The sequence below is a fragment of the Microcebus murinus genome, chromosome 9 (genome assembly GCF_040939455.1).
Source record: "Microcebus murinus isolate Inina chromosome 9, M.murinus_Inina_mat1.0, whole genome shotgun sequence".
Lineage (NCBI taxonomy): Eukaryota > Metazoa > Chordata > Mammalia > Primates > Cheirogaleidae > Microcebus > Microcebus murinus.
This window is the reverse complement of record NC_134112.1, coordinates 90,625,318-90,649,162: the sequence shown is the minus strand read 5'-3', so window position 1 is coordinate 90,649,162 and position 23,845 is coordinate 90,625,318. Positions and strand designations below refer to the sequence as shown.

General features: G+C 45.8%; 1 protein-coding gene across 2 annotated transcripts in view; it reads left to right on the top strand.

Annotated features, from left to right (window-relative positions):
* Positions 1–747: 747 nt before the first annotated feature.
* Positions 748–23,845, top strand: part of DENND2A (DENN domain containing 2A) — a 107,585-nt gene continuing 84,487 nt past the window's right edge. Inside the window, exon 1 of one of the 2 annotated variants that reach the window (XM_012768017.2) lies at positions 748–1,048. The gene's annotated coding sequence lies outside the window, so the exon portion shown is untranslated. The remainder of the gene's footprint in view (positions 1,049–23,845) is intronic. The other variant, XM_012768015.3, reaches the window with a different exon arrangement.

The window sequence follows — 23,845 nt, the reverse complement described above, 5'->3', positions numbered from 1 at the left end:
TCTACTCCACATCCACCCAACCTAAGCTCCAGGGAACTTCTTCCAATGCCCTCGCCTGTATTCACGACTCCCTTCCCTGCAGCCCACAGCGTTTTCAAGGGGGCTTCCATGTGGCAGTCCTAAATCATGCCATCTAATTGCGTGTCCTGTGTGAGTGGGGCAGCGGGCACTACGAAGTCATTTCTCCTCTTGGAAGCCCTTCCTGACCACCTCGGCCCTGCCCGGTTTGGGAGCCCTTCTTCGGGGTGCGTGGCTGCCTGGCCCTTCCCAGCCCTCCTCACTCTCATCGCCTGTCTTATGACTGTCATGACCCTGCCAGACCGCAAGCTGCGTGGGGGCAGGGTGATGCCGGACTCGTTGCCTGGGGTGTCCCAGGCATCAGCCCAGTCCCTCAAGTGTGTTCAGCGCCTGGAGTAAAGCAGGGCAGGGAGTGTGGCCGCCGCCTCGGTGGCATCTATGTCCAGGACCCAGGCCCGGCCTGGGTGCAATGGAGCATGGCACGTGGTGGTCTTCAGCACAGAAAGGGTTAAGCCCCCTCCCCCCCAACCCCCAAAAGGCGAGGGGGCGAGTCCGGCAGAAGGTCCTGTTTACCGTGGCTCCTCGCGGCGGCCGGGCCCTGGGAGAGGGGTTGCCGTGGCAACCGGCCGGGCGCCCGCCAGCTGCGGATTAGCTCACTGGAGCCGGGGCGGGATGGGTCGGGAGGAGGGGGCGCGCGTCACGGCAGATCGTCGCCGAGCCGCGAGAGGAAGAGGAAGGGGGCAGACCGGCGAGCCTGCGCTCGGCTGGCCGCGGGAGGGGCGGCCGGGCGGCCGAGAGAAGCGCGCCGCCGAGGCCGGGGGCGCGGGGACCCGACGGGAGCGCGCGCGCCAGAGACCCCGGGGCTGGCCGGCGGCCGGGGGAGGCTCGGCCGACAAAGGGGCGAGGGCTGCGGGCCATGGCGCCCCGGGCCCCCGCCGCCGCCCGCCCGCGCGCCGCGCCGCCCGCCGTCTCCGCCCGCTCGGGCGCCCCCGAGATGCGCCCCGGAGCCCGCGGAGCCGCCCGCGGGGAGGTAGGGCCGGGCCCGGGGGTGCGGGGGCCGAGCTGGGGAGGAGCTGAGGGTTGGGGAGGAAACGTGGGGGGAGGGAGGGAACGGCTCCAGCTGCCTGAACCCGGAGTTGGGAAGTGGCTCTGCGGAGGAGAGACGGGGTCCCCGCGTGCGGACGTGGGGACACCAAGGCGCCGTCCTGCCCGGGCGCTTCAGCGCGGCCGCGGGACTTGTGCTAAGTGCCATCCACACGTCCTTCCTGGGCTCAGGGTGACTTGCAGGGCCGCGCCGGGAAGCCGCCGTCCTGGGTCTCGGAAACCTGCAGACACTTGGGAGAGCCCCCGCCCCGCGCTGCGCTGGGTCCCCGGGGGGCGTGAGTGCGAGTGGCGGAGGGCTTGGGGGGGAGAACTGGGGCAGCCTAGCAGCCAGGCCGGAATTTGCAGTCTTGGGAAAGAAAGCAGGAGGGTAAAGATGATTCAGTGCTCTTGTTTCTCCCACTTTCCCCCCAAGGATGGGAGCAGATTGAGCCCAGGGGAAGTCTCTTAACAACACAGGACATGATCATGTTTAGGAGGGTCACAGAGAACTGGTTCCAGACCACTGAGTAGAGCCAGACCTCAGTGGTGGACTCTGCATGAGAGGCGGGGGCAGGAAGCTGGGCAGTGCCCTCGAGGGGCATGATTGGGGCAAGGGAAGTGCAGCGACTCTGCTCTTACCAGCTGGTGCTGGGAAGGATCAGGCTGGCTTCTAGCTGGTGTTCAGATGCGCTTCAGGAATGTGACTTCACAAAGGCTCCAAATGACATTGGCTGGGAGTAATAGTTATAATAGGCACTCTACCGTAATGTTGTTATTAATATTAAACTCTTACACTCTCTGTGGTTACTCCATAGAAGAAAAGAACAAAATCTTTTCTCCTTACATCATCAAATATCAAACACAAAGAGTGGAGTAGAAAGTCTTTGGGGTGGGCAGTTTAGGATGAAGCTGAATTAGAAGAAGTCATCAAAGGCAAACAGAGGCTGCTTTTGAGGCAGAATAATGAAAAGGCTGGCAGAAGGGCTGGCCTCTAGTGCTTTTATTCTAGAAGATTTGAACCCTCCCTGTGTCATGCGTTCATTCACTTAAACAGCTCTGTGTACTAGGCATTAGGGACACAGTGATGAGTGAGACATCTCCCTTCTGTCCAGGAACGCACCATCCGAGCTGGGCAGTCAGACAAAGCAGTAAAACCAGTCCTGGTCTGGTCTGGTCTGGCTCTGAGTGCTGCAGAGCTAGGGGAACCCAGGGAGGCCCCCTGTCAGGGAAGGGCCACAGAGTAGGTGATGCTTGGGCTGAGCCTTGAAAACCTCTGCACCAAGAAAACAAAGCAGGGAAGGTTGTTTCAGGCTGAGGGAACAGCATGTGCAAAGTCACCAAGAAGGCGGAGGAGAGGCAGGGTGGGGAGAATTCAGCGTGGTTGCTATGTGCAGGGGTGTGCATGTGTGCATGCACTCATGCACTGGGAGCGGTGAGGCAGGGGGCTGTAGGGGCAGATGGCCGCAGGGAAGGAAGGATCGGTGAGAAGGAAGGAGTTCACTGAAGCAGGAGGGCTGGGCTCAGTTTGTGTCCTAGAAAACTCATTCTGGGTGTTGGGTGAGGTCTGGAGGAGGGGAGGCCAAGGTTTTGCAGCACCCAGGCCAGAATCACTGAGGAGTGGGATGGTAGCAGGGGTGAGGCAGGAGAGGTTGGAAGGATTCCAGAGATCCAGAGGCAGGACTTGGTGACTGGTTTGGGCATAGAGTTAGGGAACTTAGACTAAACCAAGTACATACAGAAATGCTTTGTTTTTCAGGAGAAAACAAAGCAAGCAAAAGGAATGGATATTTTGAATGGCCTGAATTTAGTAGATTACAACACTTGGACAATGCATTTGGCTCTAAGTTTTCTGGCAGCTCAGAGACAAACAAAAATACACTGGATTGCATAGTTTTGGATTTTGGACAACAGAAAGCATACAAATTAATATTCAGAACAAAATATTTCCTGGAAGTGAACTCAACTGGGAATTATGTGGAACTTTATGTAAAGACTAAAAAGTGACATAGGAAAAAAACATCTTCACTGTTGGTGTTACAAAAGATGGGAAGATAAAACTCCATATGACTATCTTCCTATACCATCTTTCTGTTACATCTAGGGGAATGTGCTGCATTTCTGTGAGGGCTGGGTGTCAGCTCAGGGTATGGGCAATTGTGGCACAAGGCAGCGAGGGCCAGGGGAATCCTATAGAGGAGACAATGGTCCCTCAAGTGTAGGAAGAGGCAACACCTACCCCCATGAATGTAGAGCAAAGTACCCAGGGTGCCCAACCATGAAGGGACGTTGGCACAGCATAATGTAGCCTGCAGGTTGGTGGGCTGAGACTCTGGTCTGGAGAAGGGGCCAGGTAGGGGGTACTATGTTGGAAGCCAGCATCCAGGAGTCCTGACCAATGGGGAAACAGGCAGAGAGAATGGGTACGACATTATAGTATTCCATTCATACCGGCAAGTCTACTTCCCAGGGTGGTCCAGGCCTTTCTGCCAGTAGAGCTGAGGTTGAGCCCGCTTTTAAGGAGATAGGAAAAGGGTGGGGCTCAGGAGACCAGAAATCCTCTCCCCAGAGAGGCCTGGGAGGGTGGGAATCTTGTTTGCTGCAACCCAAGGAAGTCACAGAGGAACCAGGAGTGGGAGCTGAGAGCTGGGAGGTCCTGCAGACTCAGGCATAGATCTCTTAGCCAGCCCTTCCCTTTGGTTTCTGCAGGAGGCAGAGAACCTGCAAAATCTATTATATGTTCATGCGTTGCTAATGGGTCCTCTATCAACTTCAAGCTATTTCTTTTTCTTTTTTTTTTTTTGATACAGTCTCACTCTGTTGCCCGGGGCTAGAGTGCAGTGGCATCAGCCTAGCTCACAGCAACCTCAAACTCCTGGGCTCAAGCAATCCTTCTGCCTCAGCCTCCCAAGTAGCTGGGACTACAGGCATGCGTCACCATGCCTGGCTAATTTTTCTATATATATATATATATTTTTTTTTTTAACTAAAAATCAAGGAGGGAATTTCTATATATATTTTTAGTTGGCCAATTAATTTCGTTCTACTTTTAGTAGAGGCAGGGTCTTGCTCTTGCTCAGGTTGGTGAACTCCTGAGCTCAAACAATCCTCCTGCCTCGGCCTCCCAGAGTGCTAGGATTACAGGCGTGAGCCACCATCCCTGGTCAACTTCAAGCTATTTCTTGCCAACTGTAGCTGTCTTAAATTAACATTGAGTAGGTATGGGATTCTATCCCCCCCCCAATCAAATTTCTTAACATTTTAACTTGGGGTGCACATTACAATATTCTTTTATTTTTTTATTTATTTTTTTTTTTGAGACAGAGTCTCGCTTTCTTGCCTAGGCTAGAGTGAGTGCCGTGGCGTCTAGCTCACAGCAACCTCAAACTCCTGGGCTCAAGCGATCCTCCTGCCTCAGCCTCCCAAGTAGCTGGGACTACAGGCACAAGCCACCATGCCCGGCTGATTTTTTTATATATATATATATTAGTTGGCCAATTAATTTCTTTCTATTTTTATGGTAGAGACGGGGTCTCGCTCAGGCTGGTTTTGAACTCCTGACCTTGAGCAATCCGCCCGCCTCGGCCTCCCAGAGTGCTAGGATTACAGGCGTGAGCCACCGCGCCCGGCCTACAATATTCTTTTAAATGCTGGGGAGGGGATTTTAAGAATAACTGATGCGTGGGCTCCACCTAGGCCAATTAGATCAAAATTTCTGAGTGAGCCCTGGGCATCAGTATTTTTCAAGGTCTCCACATGATTTTAAGGTACAGCCAAGGTTCAGAGTGGCTGCTGTAACAGTAGGGCTCATCACAGGTAGGAACAGAAACCTCAGATTCCAAAAGATCTGGGGTGGGGTGCATGGGACACTTCATCAGTACTCCTGAGTGGCCAAGGCTGACCCTGTTTGTGTTCTGAAAGTCTCCTGTGCTCCTCCTGGACTTGCTGCCTTGGCCCCCGAGGTCCTTGCCAGTCCTCCTCTGCTCCTTCCTGCAGTCACCTTGCTGAAGACCAAGGGGTTAGCAGTTCCTTCCCTGGTGCTACCCTGGATTGCTGTTTCTTGGAGAAATTCTAGTGAAACTGCTTTTTCACGGCTTTGTTGTCCAGACCCTTTCAGGCTGTGGCACCTCGTTGTCATCACAGCTGCCTCTTGGCTAACATTCCTGGTCCTCTGTGGCTCTCGGGCCTGGCCCTGGGCCCCAGCCATTAGCCTTGTGTGTCCAGGCATGGATCCTTCTCCTGCCACCGGAACCAAACAGCCTCCACTTGAACCCTGAGCTCTCTTGAAATTCCCGGAGCTGGTTGCCCAGCAGGAAGATTGCCAGGCCTGTCTGCCCCCATTAATTATAGGAGGCAAGCCAGTGCCTGGAACCAAGGCAAGGGATTAACTCAGTTCTCTACATTTGATGTTCAGGAGACCTCAATATGTCAGGAAGCTCAAAGTCAGACTCTCTTTTACCCTTCTGTTAAAAGGAGTGTCTGATGTGGGCAAGAATTTATCCTCTCTTCTCTCATTTGGCCTAGAAGTTAAACCCTTTACCAGCTGGGACCCAGAATAGCTGAGCTGTCTTTGGCTTCCCTTTGACATGTCTGTTCTTGGCTTGTAGTCCAGAGGGGCTAAAAGAGAAATAAGTCCAGGACCCTCTTTTCTAACTGGCTGAACTATGGAAAAGCAAGTTATCATTTTTCTCCCTGGCCTTAGGGAAGGAAGGGGTGAGTCACCCTTGCAGCAAACTTAGGGAAGAGGTTAACTTCCCTCAGTGGTGGGAAACCAGGAGGTTACAGGCTCCCCTTCAGAAGGAAATGAACGCAGGAATTGGGCTGGAGAGTGAGGCCAGGGCAGGGAGCCACGACCGCTCTTCCCATGATCCCTTCCCTGGGCTGCTCATCGTAACTGAAGGGCTTGTCAGACCAGTGCAAGCGGAGTGTCAAATTTATTTCTTTTTGTTGTTTTGTTTTCTTAAAAGTCTACTTGAAGCTTTCATATATATTTACTTATTTATTGATTTACATGTAAACTAGGAAAGTTATGTTTGTCCTAAAACATTTAAGCAACGCATAAAAAGAATAAAGTGGTCTGGGCGTGGTGGCTCACGCCTGTAATCCTAGCACTCTGGGGAGCCTAGGCGGAGGATTGCTTGAGGTCTGGAGTTCAAGATCAGCTTGAGCAACAGTGAGACCCTGTCTCTACAAAAACTAGAAAAAGTTAGCTAGAGGGACGTAGTGGTGAGAGCCCGTAGTCCCAGCTACTCGGGAGGCTGAGGCAGGGGGATCGCCTGAGTCCAGGCGAGGTTGAGCCCAGTTTGAGGTTGCAGTAAGCTAAGTGACACCACTGCACTCTAGCCCAGGTGACAGAACAAAACCTTGTCTCAAAAAAAAAAAAAAGAATTAAATGAAAAATGAAAATTTACCCATACTATTTCTCTCTTCAGAGGCGGTCATTCCTAGATCTTTTTTCTTTGCATATAATATGTTTGTTTGTTTTTTACAAATATAGACGCATGCTCTACATATTGTTCTGCAACATTCTAGCATAATCTAAAAGTATTTTATGAGAATAATTCCATGTGGTACATACACAGCCCTCTCCCTTTTAACAGCTGCCTTTGTATGAATTGAATTAATTTGTTTAACAAAGTATTGATTTATGAGCAATTGGTTGTTTCCAATTTTAGCTACTGCAAAGGATGCTGCCACAAATACCCTCTGGCACTTTTTCCAATCTTTCTTTTTTTTTTTTTTGTTTTTTTTTGAGACAGAGTCTCACTCTGTTGCCCAGCCTAGAGTGCCATGGTGTCAACCTAGCTCACAGCAACCTCAAACTCCTGAGCTCAAGCGATCCTCTTGCCTCAGCCTCCTGAGTAGCTGGGACTACAGGCATGCACCACTATGCTCGGCTAACTTTTTATATATATATTTTTTTAGTTGGCCAATTAATTTCTTTCTATTTTTAGTAGAGATGGGGTCTCCCTCTTGCTCAGGCTGGTTTGGAATTCCTGACCTTGAGCGATCCTCTCACCTTGGCCTCCCAGAGTGCTAGGATTACAGGAGTGAGCCACCACGCCCTGCCAGCTATTTTCTATGTATACTTTTAGTTGTCCAGCTAATTTCTTTCTATTTTTTAGTAGAGATGGGGTCTCACTCTTGCTCAGGCTGGTCTTGAACTCTTGAACTTAAATGATCCACCCACCTCAGCCTCCTAGAGTGCTGGGATTACAGGGGTGAGCCACCGCACCTGGCCTCCAATATTTCTGTAAGATAAATTCCTAGAAGTGGAATGGCTAGATTAAAATAGATTTCAAAGCCAAATACTTATTGAATATATTTGTACCCAGTGATGGTCATTTTGAAAATGAGATTCTAATACTCAGTTTAAAAAAAATTATAAGATCTCTTACCTCTCTCTCCCTTAATCCAAGTATCCTTATATCAGATATGCCCTGAATTTATTATGATTTTCTTTTTAAGTCAATATGATGATTAAAATTCATGGTGTGGCACATTCATAGAGGCAATTAGAGTTTCTTAGAATTTTTTTATAGATTGTCATCCATGTTGTCACAATTTTGTCTCTTGCTGTTTCTTGTGTTCCCATAAACTTGATCACACATAACCACGATTCCACGTATTGTATAAGTTAAAACCTTGGATGGGTGGGGTGAGCAACACAGAAGAGTGAAGCCAGTGAAAGAATCTCAGGTGCTCTCTTTCTCTCTCTCATACTTTCTTGCTTCTCAGAAGAGAGGGTGCAATAAGGGTCAAATTTGATTGATTACTAAATTCTCTGCAAACTTATGGTGGGTAATGGATAGGCAACCATATATACAAACTGGGACAGTTTCAAAAGTTAAAAGGAAGCACTAAATGAATTGTTAATTGACATACAACAAACCTTGCCTGCACTGTCCCTGCAGACTGTACCTTGTGGCCATGCTGGTAAGGGCTGAGAGTTGGATGTGCTCATTCATTCTCCTCACTGGGCCAAATGTGTGTTGACTGAGGCAGAGATAATTTGGTATCATTCTCCTGTTTCCCCATGGCCTTTCTTAGCTCCCCTAGAGTTGAGGTCTGGGCCCAGGGAAGGGGAGGGGCCAGGTGGGTAACCCAGGGTTGCATGTGAACTTGTTCTCATCAGTGAGTCACAGGAGATGGGCACTACTGTCCCTGCCCCTCCTGGCTCACCATGGAAAAACAGCCCTGGGATTCTCTACTTAATAGCAAACTGAAAGCATTAAAGCAGAATACTTCTAGAATTTTACTTGTGCTTCTCATATCCCTGGGATATACAGGCTAAACCTCCCCCGGATTTCCAAGCAGAGGCATTTGTGTGGGATCATGCAGGAAATCATGATTCCAGCTGACTTTACATTGTCAGGGGAGAAGTTGGCTCAGGGAGAAGCCATATGCTCTGGTTTGGTTACTGGAAGGAATGATGGGGCAGCCTGAGACACAGAACTTGCATCCACTGCAGTTAAAGTGAAACTAGTCTCTCAGCCACAGACTTGGTGGGGTTGTTGGCTAGGAAGACAGAAAGGAACTTCCTGCAGCAGCTTGCCCCATGCTCTGGGCTCTCTGAGAACTTTTCTCTACTTAATACTCTGAGGTGCAGGTGAGATTTGTTCAGATTTGGAATGAAGTGTGTGGTCATCCAACCCCAAGGAAGTCTCATTTCCTGGCAGCTTGCAGCTACTGTCATCCTTTACATCTGGTCCATTTCGTCATCTGTATTTGTGACAATCAACAAACATAGACAAGCTCTCAGGACATCAAAAGGGGACCAGTGCCCTCTGTTTACCCTCCAGCTGACTGATGCATCTTATGGGGTGGAAAAACATCAGAGAGGAAAGAGCTTCTTAATGCCTCTCAAAACAATCAGACTTCCAGATTCCAGCACCACGGAGACAGAGCCAAGAGAGCCTCTCACCCCAGGCTCTCCTTTCTTGAACACAGGACAGCCAAGATTCCTGGTCTGGGACAGAGCCGAGGGGGATGCATGGGGAAAGGGGCCAAGAGGCTGCTTCTAGGTATATACACAACCCCAGGGTTTAGGCTGCTGATTTATTGGAGGAAAAGAGAACGAGAATGCTCCTTTGGGGATGATGAGACAGGCATAGCAACCAAAAGAGTCCTGTGAGGCAGATGCATATGTTCCTTCCCCACACAAATCTGGCTTCCATCCTAACCATCTGCGGAAACCTTATCTCAGGTTACTAATGGTAAATCCCATGGCCAGTTCCCTGTTCTCATGGTTCTCGGCCATGCATGGTTCTCGGTCAGGTCATGCTAATGCATTTGATATACCTGACCCTTCCTTCTTGAAACCCTAGTTGAGGTTAATGTAAAATTGGGGTGCAGTGATAGATCTGATCTGTGTCACTTGTCAAAATACTGAAATGCTTCTGTTCTGGTTGGTAAATATTTGCTGCCCTGAGCTCCCCAGGTGTCCTACATTCCCAGGACCATGTAGACTGCCCCAGGATCCAGCCATCACAGAGTTAGCAGTAAGGCCATTCTGATTGGTGGGTGCCCATGCACACCTCGTATTTTGAATACTGCCTCCTCACCCTAGACACCATACTATTTTGGTTGTCCTAATTGTCTTTCAAAAAAGAGATCTTGCCGGGCGCGGTGGCTCACGCCTGTAATCCTAGCATTCTGGGAGGCTGAGGCGGGCGGATTGCTCGAGGTCAGGAGTTCGAAACCAGCCTGAGCAAGAGTGAGACCCCGTCTCCACTATATAAATAGAAGGAAATTAATTGGCCAACTAATATATATAGAAAAAATTAGCCGGGCATGGTGGTGCACGCCTGTAGTCCCAGCTACTAGGGAGGCTGAGGCAGGAGGATTGCTTGAGCCCAGGAGTTTGAGGTTGCTGTGAGCTAGGCTGACGCCACGGCACTCACTCTAGCCTAGGCAACAAAGCGAGACTCTGTCTCAAAAAAAAAAAAAAAAAAAAGAGATCTTCACTAATTCCTTTTCTTCTCATTCAACAAGTATTTATATAACACTTACAGTAGACCAAGATCTGGGTCAAACTGCCACCAGACCTCATCACCTAGTTGGAAAGCCCATACAAAGAAACAGAGATCCTGGGTGGAAAGTTAAGTGTCAAGGGCAACAGAAAGATACCCCCATGCCTTGCTTCTTTCTCCCTCGCACAGCTCATTCGTGCTCACGTTCATTAGCTCCCTCCAGAGTTGTTCTTTCATGAGACCCTTAGATCATTCCCTCTTACTGCCTACTCTGTATATTTCCTCTTGAATGCACCACTCTCCCCCTGCCACTTCCAAAAGAGAACATGTCTTCATTAGATGTCATCCTTATTTCCCTAGGGTAGCAAACCTTCACTCCTCTTTTGTGTTTCAGAATGTCCCAAAGTCCAGCCTGTCTGCTCATTCCATCTTCTCCCTGGCTTCCCAAGCATGCCCCAGTGCTCCTGTCCCACCAGTCTGTCTTCTTACTGGGCAGGGCCCACCTTCTTTTTTCCTCCATGTTGCCTTGAACACGTTCCCTTGCCCAATACTTAAATCTAACAAAATCTTTATGGGCCTCCAAATTCTGCCTCGTTATAGCAGTTCCTGAGTCCTCTGGCTTTCATTGCCCTCTTCTAAATTTCTCCAGTTTCTGTTTGTTTCATAGCATTTACCACTGTAGCTCAAATTTAGTCCATAAGCCAATCTCACATTGTGACTTTTGTTAAGCATGCATTAGGCACTCCCTGAACTGATGTTGTCTTTTTTGTCTTGAACAATCGCAATCTTCTATTGGTATTTGGTTAATTGAGTTTATATATTTTATCTGCTGGGAAGATAAAATATATATTTTATATTTATATATATAAATATATTTTATATAATATTATATTATAATTTATATTATATATATAAATATATAAAAGGAAGGGAAGGGATTATTTTTTATACTTGTATATTCCCAACAGCACCTCACACAGAGCACTGTGTACAGCTTGTTAATTAATCTTATTGATTAGTTTCAAATCCATCAGTGCTGGCTCAGATGAGCTAAATAAAAATCATAGGCAAAAGGTCATTTCTCATATCTCAAAACAGCTAAATAAAAATGGACGTATTTCCAGGCATTGCACAACTTCTGAGTACAAAACACCAGGCACAGATGGGAAACAAACAGAAGTAGGGCCTCCACTTATATGGGGCTAGCAAACACAGTGGGAGGAGAGAGGTCAGGCCGAGCAGGCTGTGTGGACCTGAGGGTGACCGCCTGCTTATTTTCATGGTTGGTGTTGTCACTGAGGAGGCTGAGCACTAACACCCGTCAGTGTGCGCGGCTTCTTCTGGAAAGGGAAGGGGGGTCAGCTCCCCTTCTGGTTCCATACCCACCTTTTACAGATTGTATCCTAACAGCAGTTATATGTTGGAGAGTGTTTTAGAGTTTTACCACACTTGCAAACAAGTGAGGCCATGTAAGCAGCCTTGCAGATGAGTTGAGGACATGGTATTATTATTAATACATTAATGATTTATGTATTATATTATTATTCATTTAGTATTACTCGGCAGAGTTAAGTTCACTTTAAAATAACAGAAGACATTTGTTGAGCACTTTTTCTGGGATTTGCACTGTGCCGAATGCTTCACAGGTGCAATTTCATTTAATCCTTGCCATAGTCTTTCAAAGTGGGTGCTACTATTATCACCCTTTCGCAGAGGAGAGAACTAAGGCTTAGAAAAGTAACTTGACCAAGGTCCCACAGCTCTCAGGATTCACTGGAATTTGAACCTGTATTCTGTCTTATTTCAAATGCTTTGCTTTTAGCTCCTATGATACACCATCTTGTGAGCTCTTTGCCTGGAACCTGGGAGCAGCCACAGGAGCGGCCTCAGCCCCGTTCTCTTGCGCTGGCCCCGCAGAAGGGGATGAGAGATGACGTCTCCCTCTAAGATTGCTGCCTTTTGTCCAAATGTGCTGGCTGGGAGCCAGGCCTGGAAACTCTCTGCTCATGGAAAGAAAGAACAGAAAGAAGCCAGCAAAAGAGGGTGGGAAGGAGTGTGAGGGGGAGGAACGGAAGAGGGGGACAGGAAGGCAAGAGGGAGAAAGGAGCTGGGAAAGTGAGGAGTTTGGGGTAGCACAGCTGGAGCAAGAGATGGCGTGCCAGGAAGCCAATGAACGTGACCTTCAGGTGCATTCCATTCCAGCGCTGTTTAGTGGTGTAGTGTGAGCAGCCAGCCAGGGGAGCACAGGCCTTGGGGGCTCTCCAGGTGCTCAGAGACCAGGAAGTATCCCACAGGGTGGCCCTTCCTCCCCTCCTCAGTATTACTGTTCCATGAGGTCAGGTGAAAATGAACATCAGGAAAACCTTCAGAGGGAAAAGCAGTCACCAACTGGCAGCCTGAGGGCTGCCTCTGAAGTGGAGAAGCCTGGCCAGGCAGGGCCTTGTTGGGGAGAGGGGACCGGGTGCTGCATACTTTGAATAAAAACAAACCATAACAGTTTACTGAGTCCCTACTCTGGATCCAGGAGTGGAGGGCCTGTTCCCCGTCCCCACGGTACAGGTAGCCTTGGGAAAACTTAATCCCTCTGGCCTCCTTTTCTACATCTGTGAAGGGGAGGCCACAGTAGGGTTAGTGAAAACAATCTTTGTAGAGCGAAATGAAACAATCTGTGCAGAATCTTGACTAGCAAATAGTGAGTGCTAAATTAATGTTAGCCATGTAGTCATTGTTGCAGTTTAATCTGAGGTATCAAAACATAAATATGTGAAACCTTGAGCAAAATATATATAAATAACACTTGAAACCAACCATAAAAGAGATAACACAAGGTTATGTACATTTAGTTAGATAAGTTAATAATTGCTGTAGAAATTCAGAGGAGGGGTAAAGAACTTCAGTTTGGGGTGGCCAGCATAGGTTTAATGGAAAAGTTGGGATTTAAGCTAAAGGCAATAACAACTGAGAGTATGAACAAAAGGTCAGGGTTGGGAAAATTCTAATTCACTAAAGCCCAGGAATAATTTTTCCAATAGGACATTCAAGCTATTCTCATGTCCATGATATACACTTGTAGATAATATTTCATATATATATTTCAGCTGCAAAAAACATTGATCTCCATCCAGGATGCCACATCAGACAAAGAGGCATCTGGATGTGAAATAACAGAGCTCCCTCCTCAGTCTTGGGTGGGTTTTTTTTTTGTTGTTGTTTTTTTTGAGACAGAGTTTCGCTTTGTTGCTCAGGCTAGAGTGAGTGCCCTGGCGTCAGCCTAGCTCACAGCAACCTCAAACTCCTGGGCTCAAGCAATCCTTCTGCCTCAGCCTCCCGAGTAGCTGGGACTACAGGCATGCGCCACCATGCCCGGCTAATTTTTTATGTATATATTAGTTGGTCAATTAATTTCTTTCTATTTATAGTAGAGACGGGGTCTCACTCTTGCTCAGGCTGGTTTCGAACTCCTGACCTCATGCAATCTGCCCGCCCCAGCCTCCCAGAGAGCTAGGATTACAGGCGTGAGCCACCGCGCCAGGCCTTGGGTGGGTTTTTTGGTGGGTCTCCATTCTCTGTGACTCTGATTGCCTGAGTACATCCTCTCCTGTTTCTTTGCTTTCCAGACCCTCTCTTGGATTCTCTGTCTCTACTCTCTCTCTCTGTCTCACCCTCAGCCTCCAGTTCATTTCCTTTAACTTGCTAACACTAACTCTCTTTTCCTCCCTGCTGCAGATTAGGCAGAAGCTCTGAACACTACATTAATTTCTTTACAAAAGAAGAGAAGAAAAAGCATTCAGTAGGAGCCCATGGCAAAGGTTACCTGGTCGCAATAGGGCAAATGTTTTTGTTTTTTGTTGTTTTTATAAAAAACCTCTCAACATCCTAATAATAACAAAGAACCTTTCTCCCTTCTAAAAAGCAAAACACTAATTCTAGAAATCTCTCTGGGTTTCTGAAGAGGTGGGCTCTTCAGCTGACATAAATTAATAAATGGAAAAGAAAGAAGCCCCTTAAAGAATACATAACTAGCAGTCGCTGGCTCTCCTGGGACAGTTCTCCATGGAAATGTGAGTCGTCAGGGGCGGGAGAAAGGAGTGCGGAGGAGGTAACTGAGCCTCAGTGGGATAACAGGAGCCCTGGGTTATGTTGCTGCCTCTGCCACCATACAGCCAGGTGAATGAGGCTAGGTGAGCCACAAAACCCCTGGGCCACTGTGTTGTCATTTTCAGCCCTGACTTTCCTACCTATCATTTGCCTGTGTTCATGTTCATAGTCTCTATGCCGGGGGCTTTTCCAACTCATCATGTGTTTTTATGTGTTTTTTTGTTTGTTTGTTTTGCCTTCTTTGGATTTCCTCTGGACTGGACTGGACTGGAACCTCTAAGAAGCACTGTCATTTATAGGCTATGTTCCCAGTGACCCACTGGGTCACGAGGAGAGAGCTGCTGGGGCCAGGAGGAGGACGTGGAAGGCTGGGTCAGCCAGTGCAGTCGTCACTCCCAACAGGGTCCTGGGAGAAGGGGCTCAGCATTTCCTGAAGGCACATGACTCCCAAAAATAGACAGAGGGATGGGAAGAGGATTTGGTCATCCCTTTCCTCCTGTCAACTCAGCTCTTCCTTCTGGTTGTCCAAACTATGCAGCCTCTTGTAAATGTTTTTCATTCAAATGTGTCCCTGCCACTGGAGGGTGGGGGTGGGGATGTGAGCTCTGTTTTCTCCTATGTTGTAAATCCAAACAAGAACTGAAAAAGACATACATGGCTTTTGTTTGTTCATTTACCCACAGTAACCTCTCATGAGTCCGTCTCAATATAAGGCCAGAGTTTTTTCAGTGAGGTTTTTTGTTTTTTTTTTTTGACATTTGGATCTTTTTTAATAAAACAAACATTTATAGGAGTTCATTTACATAAGAATCACATTCATTCCTTAGTCAATCTTAGTATCGATACAAACCCATGAAGGTGCATCTTAATTGTAGTCAGAGAAACACAAAGGATGATTATAATTTCAAGTGGAAAATAAGAGCTCTGTTACATATCAGAAGCACTTCTGGTTAACATTAACAGCATTTTCTATCTCTCTGGGATCTTAACAGTTGGGAAGTTCCAACTGATTTGTATTATGCCATTCAGTGAGGTTTTATTGGGAAAGAAGTAAGGAGGGATATTGTACACCTTCTGATACCATGACGTATTTAACTTCATGCAAGGGTTCACCATATCTTCCCGCTGTAATGCTTATAGTATGCTCTTTACGTCCTCAGAAAGGTTAGGTCTCGTGACATCAGCCTTACTAAGACTTCAGATGTTCTTAGCACTTGTAGTGACAGGAAGACTCTCCTTAAGGAGAGAAAGGGACTTCTTGAAAGCTACTCTTGTGCTATCCATAGTGTAGAGCTGCAATCCCCAACCCCCAGCCTGGGGACTGGGTAGCAGTCTTGTCTGGCTGCACAGCGGGAGACAGTGGGCGAGCCAGGGAAGCTTCATCTGTATTTACAGCCCCTCCCCATTGCTTGCATCACCGCATAAGGTCCGCCTCCTGTCAGATCAGGGGCGGCATTAGATTCTCATGGGAGCGTCAACCGTAAGGTGAACTGCCCATGCGAGGGATCTAGGTTTCGAGCTCCTTATGAGAATCTAATGCCTGATGATCTGAGGCGGAGCTAAGGCGGTGATGCTTGCGCTGGGGAGTGGCTGCAGATACAAATTATCATTAGCAGAGAGGTCGGAATGCACAATAAATGTAATGCACTTGAAGTATCCCAAAACCATGCTATCCTCCCAATTCCCCCACTTCTTCCTCCCACCCCCCAAATTGTCTTCCATGAAACTGGTCCCTGGTGCCAAAAAGGTTGGGGACCACTGCTGTAGAGAACGATCAGATCATACCCAACCTCCTGTGCTAGGTTGGAGGCCAAATAAATGAAGGCTTTAGTTTTTTCAGTGGCTGAAATTTGTTCAGCTTCAGCCGTATGCAGATTCATGTTTAAAATGGTCACATAATGCTATGAGACACATACATCCTTCCTTTTTCACTTTGGGAAAGTCATTCAATATGGATTGAACATGGCACTATGTGTTAGTGGTAATTCTTCCGGTTGCATAAGCAAACTAGAGTAGGAGGGTATCTTGTGGAACCCTTGGGCAGGAAGGCAGCCTGGCCTCAGGAGTGGAATAGATGGGGGGGGGGGGTTTGCAAAGCCATTTTTCTTCTGGCATCATTCTTCTCCACCAGGTGCTCTCTGGCCCTTAGTCCACAAGCCCGGTGTTTTTGCATCCGGGTCACACAGAGATTGACGCAACTCCCCTGGAAGGAATCTGACTGGCTCAACTTGAGTTAGGCATTCCTTGGAGCCAATCAGATGTGACCTGGAGGGTGGGTCCATAGTTCACTCACGGCTGCCAGTGTCCTGCTGACCCGTGGACGAGGGAAGGGGCAGTTTGCAGAAAATCGTGACTCTTAGGTAGGCAAGCTCCGCAGTGTGCCTGCTGTGTCTACTACCTGTGTTTTATTTAACCATTTTGTATCCATTTGCCTTAACCAATATACTCTTAAGAACCCGGGTCCTGAGGTTCACTCGCTAAATTTACATAGCTGTTGTTTGTGAAGGAAGAAGTGGTGTAATACAGTCCGTCTTTGAGGCTACACACATCTCTTTTTAAATCTCAGTGATACTATTTATCAGCTACATGCCTCAGTTTCCTCATCTGTAAAATGAAGTTGACTTCCTATTATGTGCTCAGTACGCTGTGCTAGGTGCTAGGTGGATGTTTGCATGCTTGCCTTTGTTTCTTTCAACAGCTTTATCGAGATGTAATTCACATACCATAAAAATTCATACATTCAACGTGTCAATTTAATGCTTTTTTGTTTTTGTATATTCACGGAGCTGTATAACCACTACCACAATTTTAGAACATTTTCATCATCCCAGAAAAGAAACCCATACTCAGGCCGGGCGCTGTGGCTCACGCCTGTAATCCTAGCTCTTGGGAGGCCGAGGCGGGCGGATTGCTCAAAGGTCAGGAGTTCGAAACCAGCCTGAGCAAGAGCGAGACCCCGTCTCTACTATAAATAGAAAGAAATTAATTGGCCAACTGATATATATATAAAAAATTAGCCGGGCATAGTGGCGCATGCCTGTAGTCCCAGCTACTCGGGAGGCTGAGGCAGAAGGATCACTGGAGCCCAGGAGTTTGAGGTTGCTGTGAGCTAGGCTGACGCCATGGCACTCACTGTAGCCTGGACAACAAAGCGAGACTCTGTCTCAAAAAAAAAAAAAAAAAAAAAAAGAAACCCATACTCCTTAGCCATCAGTCCCCACCACCCCATCTCCTTAGCCCTGAGTAACCACTAGGCTACTTTTTGTCTCTATGGATTGGGCTATTCTGGACATTTCATATAAAGGGAATCATATAATATGTGGCCTTTAATATGTGGTTTTGAGGTTAATCCATGTTGTGGCATGTATCTGTTCTTCATTCCTTTTATGGCTGAATAATTTTCCATTGTATGGATATACTGCATTTTGTTTGTTCATCAGTTGATGGCCATTTGGGTTGTTTCTGCTTTCTGGCTGTTATTAATAATGCCACTGTGAGCATTCCCGTAGAAGAACATACATTTTCATTTCTCTCGGGAGATGCATTATTTCTTTGATTAATTATGTTTGTAAAGTGCTTAATGCAGTGCCTGACAGAGTGTAACAAAGTGTTAATTTTCTTACTCTGACCTTCCTGGAAGGTTATGAATGAAAGTTATTTCCTGCTTACTGCCCTTAGAAGAAAGACAGGCTCCCCCAAAGAGCCTGACCGCTTTGGGTCAGATTCTGAGGTTATTGTCCCCAGGGGGTCTGACATCATTGAGTAGAAGATTCTTGCATCAGGCTTGAGAGAGGTGACAATCCCAGGTGGTTCTGGTTACAGGTACTGGGAGAGCAGATAACAAGATTTAAGGGGTGAAATATAGAATCTGGAGTAGAAGTACATGAATTGGATTCCCAATTCTGCTACTTAAACACTGGGATAGTAGGCAAGTCTCTGACCCTTGATCTTTTCACCTTCAAAATGAGAATAACAGTAATTACATCTGGAAAATGGAAGAATGTCAGATTCTTCAGGGGCTGCTATTAACCCCTCAGGGGTGCAGCCCTTTTGAAACTGATTCTGGCCTGCTAAACTAATTCTGGGTTTTCTAGCTCTGTGAGAGATCCAGGCCGTTCTCAGAAGTTCACCAGAACTGCATACACATCCAGATTTGCAGGGTGTTTTTTTTTTTGTTTTTTTGTTTTTTTTTGAGACAGCGTCTTGCTCTGTCACCTGGGCTAGAGTGCCGTAGCATTAGCCTCGTTCACTGCAACCTCAAACTCCTGGGCTCAAGTGATCCTCCTGCCTCAGCCTCCCCAGTAGCTGGGACTACAGGTGCACACCACCATGCCCAGCTAATTTTTTCTCTATTTTTAGTAGAGGCTGGGTTTCTTCTTGCTCAGGCTGGTCTCTAACTCCTGGTCTCAAACGATCCTCCTGCCTACCAGAATGCTCGGATTACAGGTGTGAGCCACTGTGCCCAGCCAGCAGGATGATCTTATTTGAACACTATTCAGTTGGGCTATTCAGTTACTCCAGCACCATTTATTTAAAAATCCTTCTTTGCCCTAGTGATTTAAGATGCCACCTTTATCATATATTAAATTCTTTGTGTACTTGGGTCTGTGTCTCAGCTTTCTATTCTGTTCCACTGGTTTGTTTATTCTTGTGGCAGTACCACATTGTTTTAATTATAGAGGCTTTATAGTATGTTTTAATATCTAATAGGGCTAGTTTCCCCCACAACCTCCCTCCCCTACACCTTTTTTTATTTGTCAGTGTTTTTTCTACCTCTTCTTGCATGCTTGGTAATCTGGCTTTAAAGTATTCAGTGTCCTCCCGGAAGGTCCCAGCAGAGGGTCAGGGGCAGGATGGGGATTGAGTTGTCTCTTGGACCTAGGTGTGCTTACTTCATAAACTGGTTTTGTAAGATTCTGTTTTCTTTTATATTCATGAGCAGTGAAGGCTCATTTATCCTGAACCTCCAAAAGAGCATTTTAAAATAATTTGAGAGAGAGAAAATGTTAGAACTTAGTGAATTTAGGTAAAGAGTACAAGGGTTTTCAGTCCAATTAGCTGTGTAAAAAAAAAAAAAAAGAGTACAAGGGTTTACTGAGTTTTCGGTACTATTCTTGCAACTGTTCTGTAAGCTTGAAATAAAGGTCATTATGCTTCTGTTATCATGTTGGCAAAAGCTCAGAAAGTCAACCAAGGTGTGTTCACAGATTCTGCCTTGGTTCACCTGTTGCCTGACCCCTGCGAAGAAATACTGGAAATCAGTAAGGCGTTTCCTTACAGACTAGAATCAATCAGTCATTTCAAATCAATCAATCATTTCCTTACAGACTAGATCATTCAGACTAGAATCAATCAGTGATCAGTCATTCGGTGGTTTGTGCTTCCTAAAATGCCAGTCATCCTGAGATTATGCAAACATCCTTTCACTCACATACCCCAAAGGAAATCTGACCCAATCTTCAAGCCCAGCCTTTACATAAAGTGATCTCACCTTCACCTGTTTTGCTTATCATATTGTGTTTTGTCTTGGAGACATTCTTGTGCATCTTATTTCCTGTATGAGAATGAAAACTCTTGGAGGACAAATATATCTATTTATTTTATGTTTCTCCCAAGCTTCACTCAGTTCCCTATGAGAAGTAGGCACAACTATGAGTCGAAGAATGAATTACATGACTATGGTCAGCCCTTGGCATCTGTTGGTTGCACATGTGAGGATTCAGCTAATTACAGATTGAAAATATTTGGGAAAGGCCAAGCGTGGTGGCTTGCGCCTGTAATCTTAGCACTCTGGGAGGCCGAGGTGGGAGGATTGCTCAAGGTCAAGAGTTTGAAACCAGCCTGAGCAAGAGCGAGACCCCATCTCTACTAAAAACAGAAAGAAATTAATTGGCCAACTAAAAATATAGAGAAAAAATTAGCCGGGCATGGTGGTGCATGCCTGTAGTCCCAGCTACTCGGGAGGCTGAGGCAGAAGGATCGCTTGAGCCCAGGCATTTTAGGTTGCTGTGAGGTAGGCTAACGCCACAGTACTCTAGCCGGGGCAACAGAGTGAGACTCTGTCTGAAAAAAAAAAAGATTAAAAAAAATAAAGAAAAACTTAATAAAAAAATATTCCAGAAAATGTTACATTTTTGCTAACATGTACTATGTAGTTAGACCTAGGATGGTTACGTCTGTACCAAACATGCATAGACTAGACTTCTTTTTCTTGTCATTCTTGTTAAACAATACAGTATAATAGCTATTTACATAGACTTTACATTTCACTAAGTGTTTTAAGTAATCTATAGATGATTTAAAGTATACGGGAGGCTGTGCACAGGTTATGTAGAAATACTATGCCATTTTAAGTGAAAGACGAGCATCCATGAATTTTGGTATCCAAGTGGGGTCCTGGAACAAATCCTTCATGAATACTGAGGGACGACTGTATCCCTGTTAGCTGTTGGTTTCTATGTAATCTCTCTTTGGGCCCTTTGAAACATCTGTACTGGGAAGTGGTTACTGTAGACCAGGATCTAAATCTTGGTGGTCACTAAGGCAAGGGAAGTAATGAGAATAAAATATCACTTAGCCTTCCTTTCAGGAGCTACTTTGGCAAAGCAAAACAAGTTGTAGAGTGATGCACTCAGCTGAGCCAAATGCCTTGCACTAGGTCCAAGTTGCATGGCAACTCTGGGGTTTGCTGGGCTCCACAGGGCAGACCCAGACAACAGCAGTTTATAAGCTCCCCTTATTTGTAATAGCAATAATAATACATGATTATTATAGGAAATTTAGAAATCTGGGAGAGTTTTTGTTGTTGAAAATATAGATAAATTGAGAGAATGGAAAAATTCAAAGTTTCTTACACAATGAGAACTACTATTAATCCTTTGTTATATTTACTTCCAATCATTTTCTTATATGTAGTTTTGAATAGGAATGAATAAATTCCTTGCCTCCTTTTAAAAACATTATTTTATTCACGTGGACACACGCTTTTGGATTCTCTTTCTTTTGGCTAACTGTACAATGTGAGCATTTTTTCCATTTAGTAATAGGCTTTTTTTTTTTTTTTTTTTTTTTGAGACAGAGTCTCGCTTTCTTGCCTAGGCTAGAGTGAGTGCCGTGGCGTCAGCCTAGCTCACAGCAACCTCAAACTCCTGGGCTCAAGCGATCCTGCTGCCTCAGCCTCCCGAGTAGCTGGGACTACAGGCATGCGCCACCATGCCCGGCTGATTTTTATATTATATATATTAGTTGGCCAATTAATTTCTTTCTATTTTTATGGTAGAGACGGGGTCTCGCTCAGGCTGGTTTTGAACTCCTGACCTTGAGCAATCCGCCCGCCTCGGCCTCCCAGAGTGCTAGGATTACAGGCGTGAGCCACCGCGCCCGGCCTAGTAATAGGCTTTTTTTTTAGCTTGACTCTTTACTTTTTTTCTAACAGCTTGATGGAGATATAATTCACATGCCATAAAACCCCCCATTTAAAGCATGCAGTTTAATGGTTTTTAATATAGTCGTGGAGTTGTACAACTGTCATCGCAATCAATTTAGAACATTTTCATCACCCCAGAAAGAACCCACTAGCAGTCACTCCCCACTCTTGCTACCTACTGACTCCCAGCCTAGACAACTACTAATGTACTTTCTGTTTCTGTAGAAGCACAGTTTTCATAGACATAATTTAATTTATAATATAATGTCAAATAGCTATATTAAAGTTTACATTACTATTATATTGCTGGACAACTTGAGTTGTTTTTAATTGTTCAATATTATAGGGAATAGCTATGAACATTTATGCATATATTTTTCCATCTGCAGGATTTTTTCTTAGGATAGAGTCCCAAAATATAGAAATATAATCACAGAACTATAAAAAGACAGACCCACTCCCCCTCCTTAGTTCACTTAATTAACAAGTGTTTATGAAATTCGGCGTGGCACAGATATATAAAACAGTTGCTGATCTTGAAGAGCTGAGCAAAACAGACATTCAAAATAATGAGCTAGAGTCTAGTTCTAGTCTAGATTAGACATTATGAGACTACAGTGATATTGTAGACAGAGCACCAGACGTGGATTTGAAACATAGACTCATTCCTGGCTCTATTGCTTATGAGTTATAATATAAACTTAAAACATGTGACCCAACTCCCTGAGACTCAAATTCCTCCTCAGAAAAATGGTAGGAGCATTCATGTTGATTTCTGCAGAGCTTATAAATAAGGAGTAGTTTCTGGCCTAGGTGAGAACAGAGAGAAAGAAGAGCAAGTTTAAATATTTGGGAGTTGAAATAAGTTGGAACCTGACTCCTTCCTGTTTTAGTGACTTGTAATACACAAAAGAAACAAAAGGAAGTGTATTTAAAAAAAAAAAAAAAACACATTTATCTGAATTCAGTCTATTACACTGTATGTCAGCAGTAAGTGTATTTCATAACTTTTGTAACTTGTGCTTTAATGATTTATGGCAAATTCATCCTATCCTTTATCCAAGAGGTGAGACTAGTAGTTGTCAAGCATTAACACTGCTAAAACCTTCTACATGCTGTAGCTTAGTGTTCATATGCAAGATGGCCACTCAGTTGCACTTTTTCTGTTTTTACCCTCCACAGAATGGTGAACCCAAAGGCAACATATGGAATTATTTCCACATTGCCAATGAGTGAAAGAATAAACATGATTTGCAAATATTGTCAAGTGAAAAATATGTTTCCATCCTACTAAGGTGGCCAAATACATCTCTATATGTCAGAATGTTCTGCAGATGTGAAAAAAATCCTTCCTGGGTTTATGAAGTTGAGAACAATGCACATTTTTAACTGCCTCTAGCCGCTGGGGCATCAGAGTGTGGTCCAGTCTGCATTCAAAGGCTGCTCCAGCCACAGATTCCCAGTGGCTTCATTTGTCAAACTGACAGGTGTAGGTCAGGCAAATACTAATCAAGTTGTTTTTTTTCTTTTTGAGACAGAGTCTCACTTTGTTGCCCAGGCTAGAGTGAGTGCCCTGGCGTCAGCCTAGCTCACAGCAACCTCAAACTCCTGGGCTCAAGCAATCCTGCTGCCTCAGCCTCCCGAGTAGCTGGGACTACAGGCATGCGCCACCACGCCCGGCTAATTTTTTCTATGTATATTAGTTGGCCAATTAATTTCTTTCTATTTATAGTAGAGATGGGATCTCGCTCTTGCTCAGGCTGGTTTCAAACTCCTGACCTTGAGCAATCTGCCTGCCTCGGCCTCCCAGAGTGCTAGGATTACAGGCGTGAGGCACCACATCCGACCTCTAATCAAGTTGTTAAAAGAAAATATTGTCAGTAACTGAGTATTTATAACAATAGAAAATCTTGAAATTTCTCCAATATTACACTCTAAAGGTGAGTGCAACGGAGCCTTGATATTCAAGCCTGGGTAGGGAAAGATCTGCAGAACACATCTTAGAGCATCTATATCTGGTTTGCTGAAGAGGAACAAATTAACTTTGTGCTGGTAACTCCTACATCAGATTCCCAAGATGCTTTAAAATAGGAGCAGACAGATGCTGGAGTAAAATACTGCCCTACAAAGGAGAGGGCAAAACAGAGTATTTCTGTTGCTCGCTGACAATGCAAGTGACATAAAAATAAACTGAATGGTTCAATTCTAGACCAGCGATTCTTAAACTTCAGTATGCTTGCGAATTCCCTGG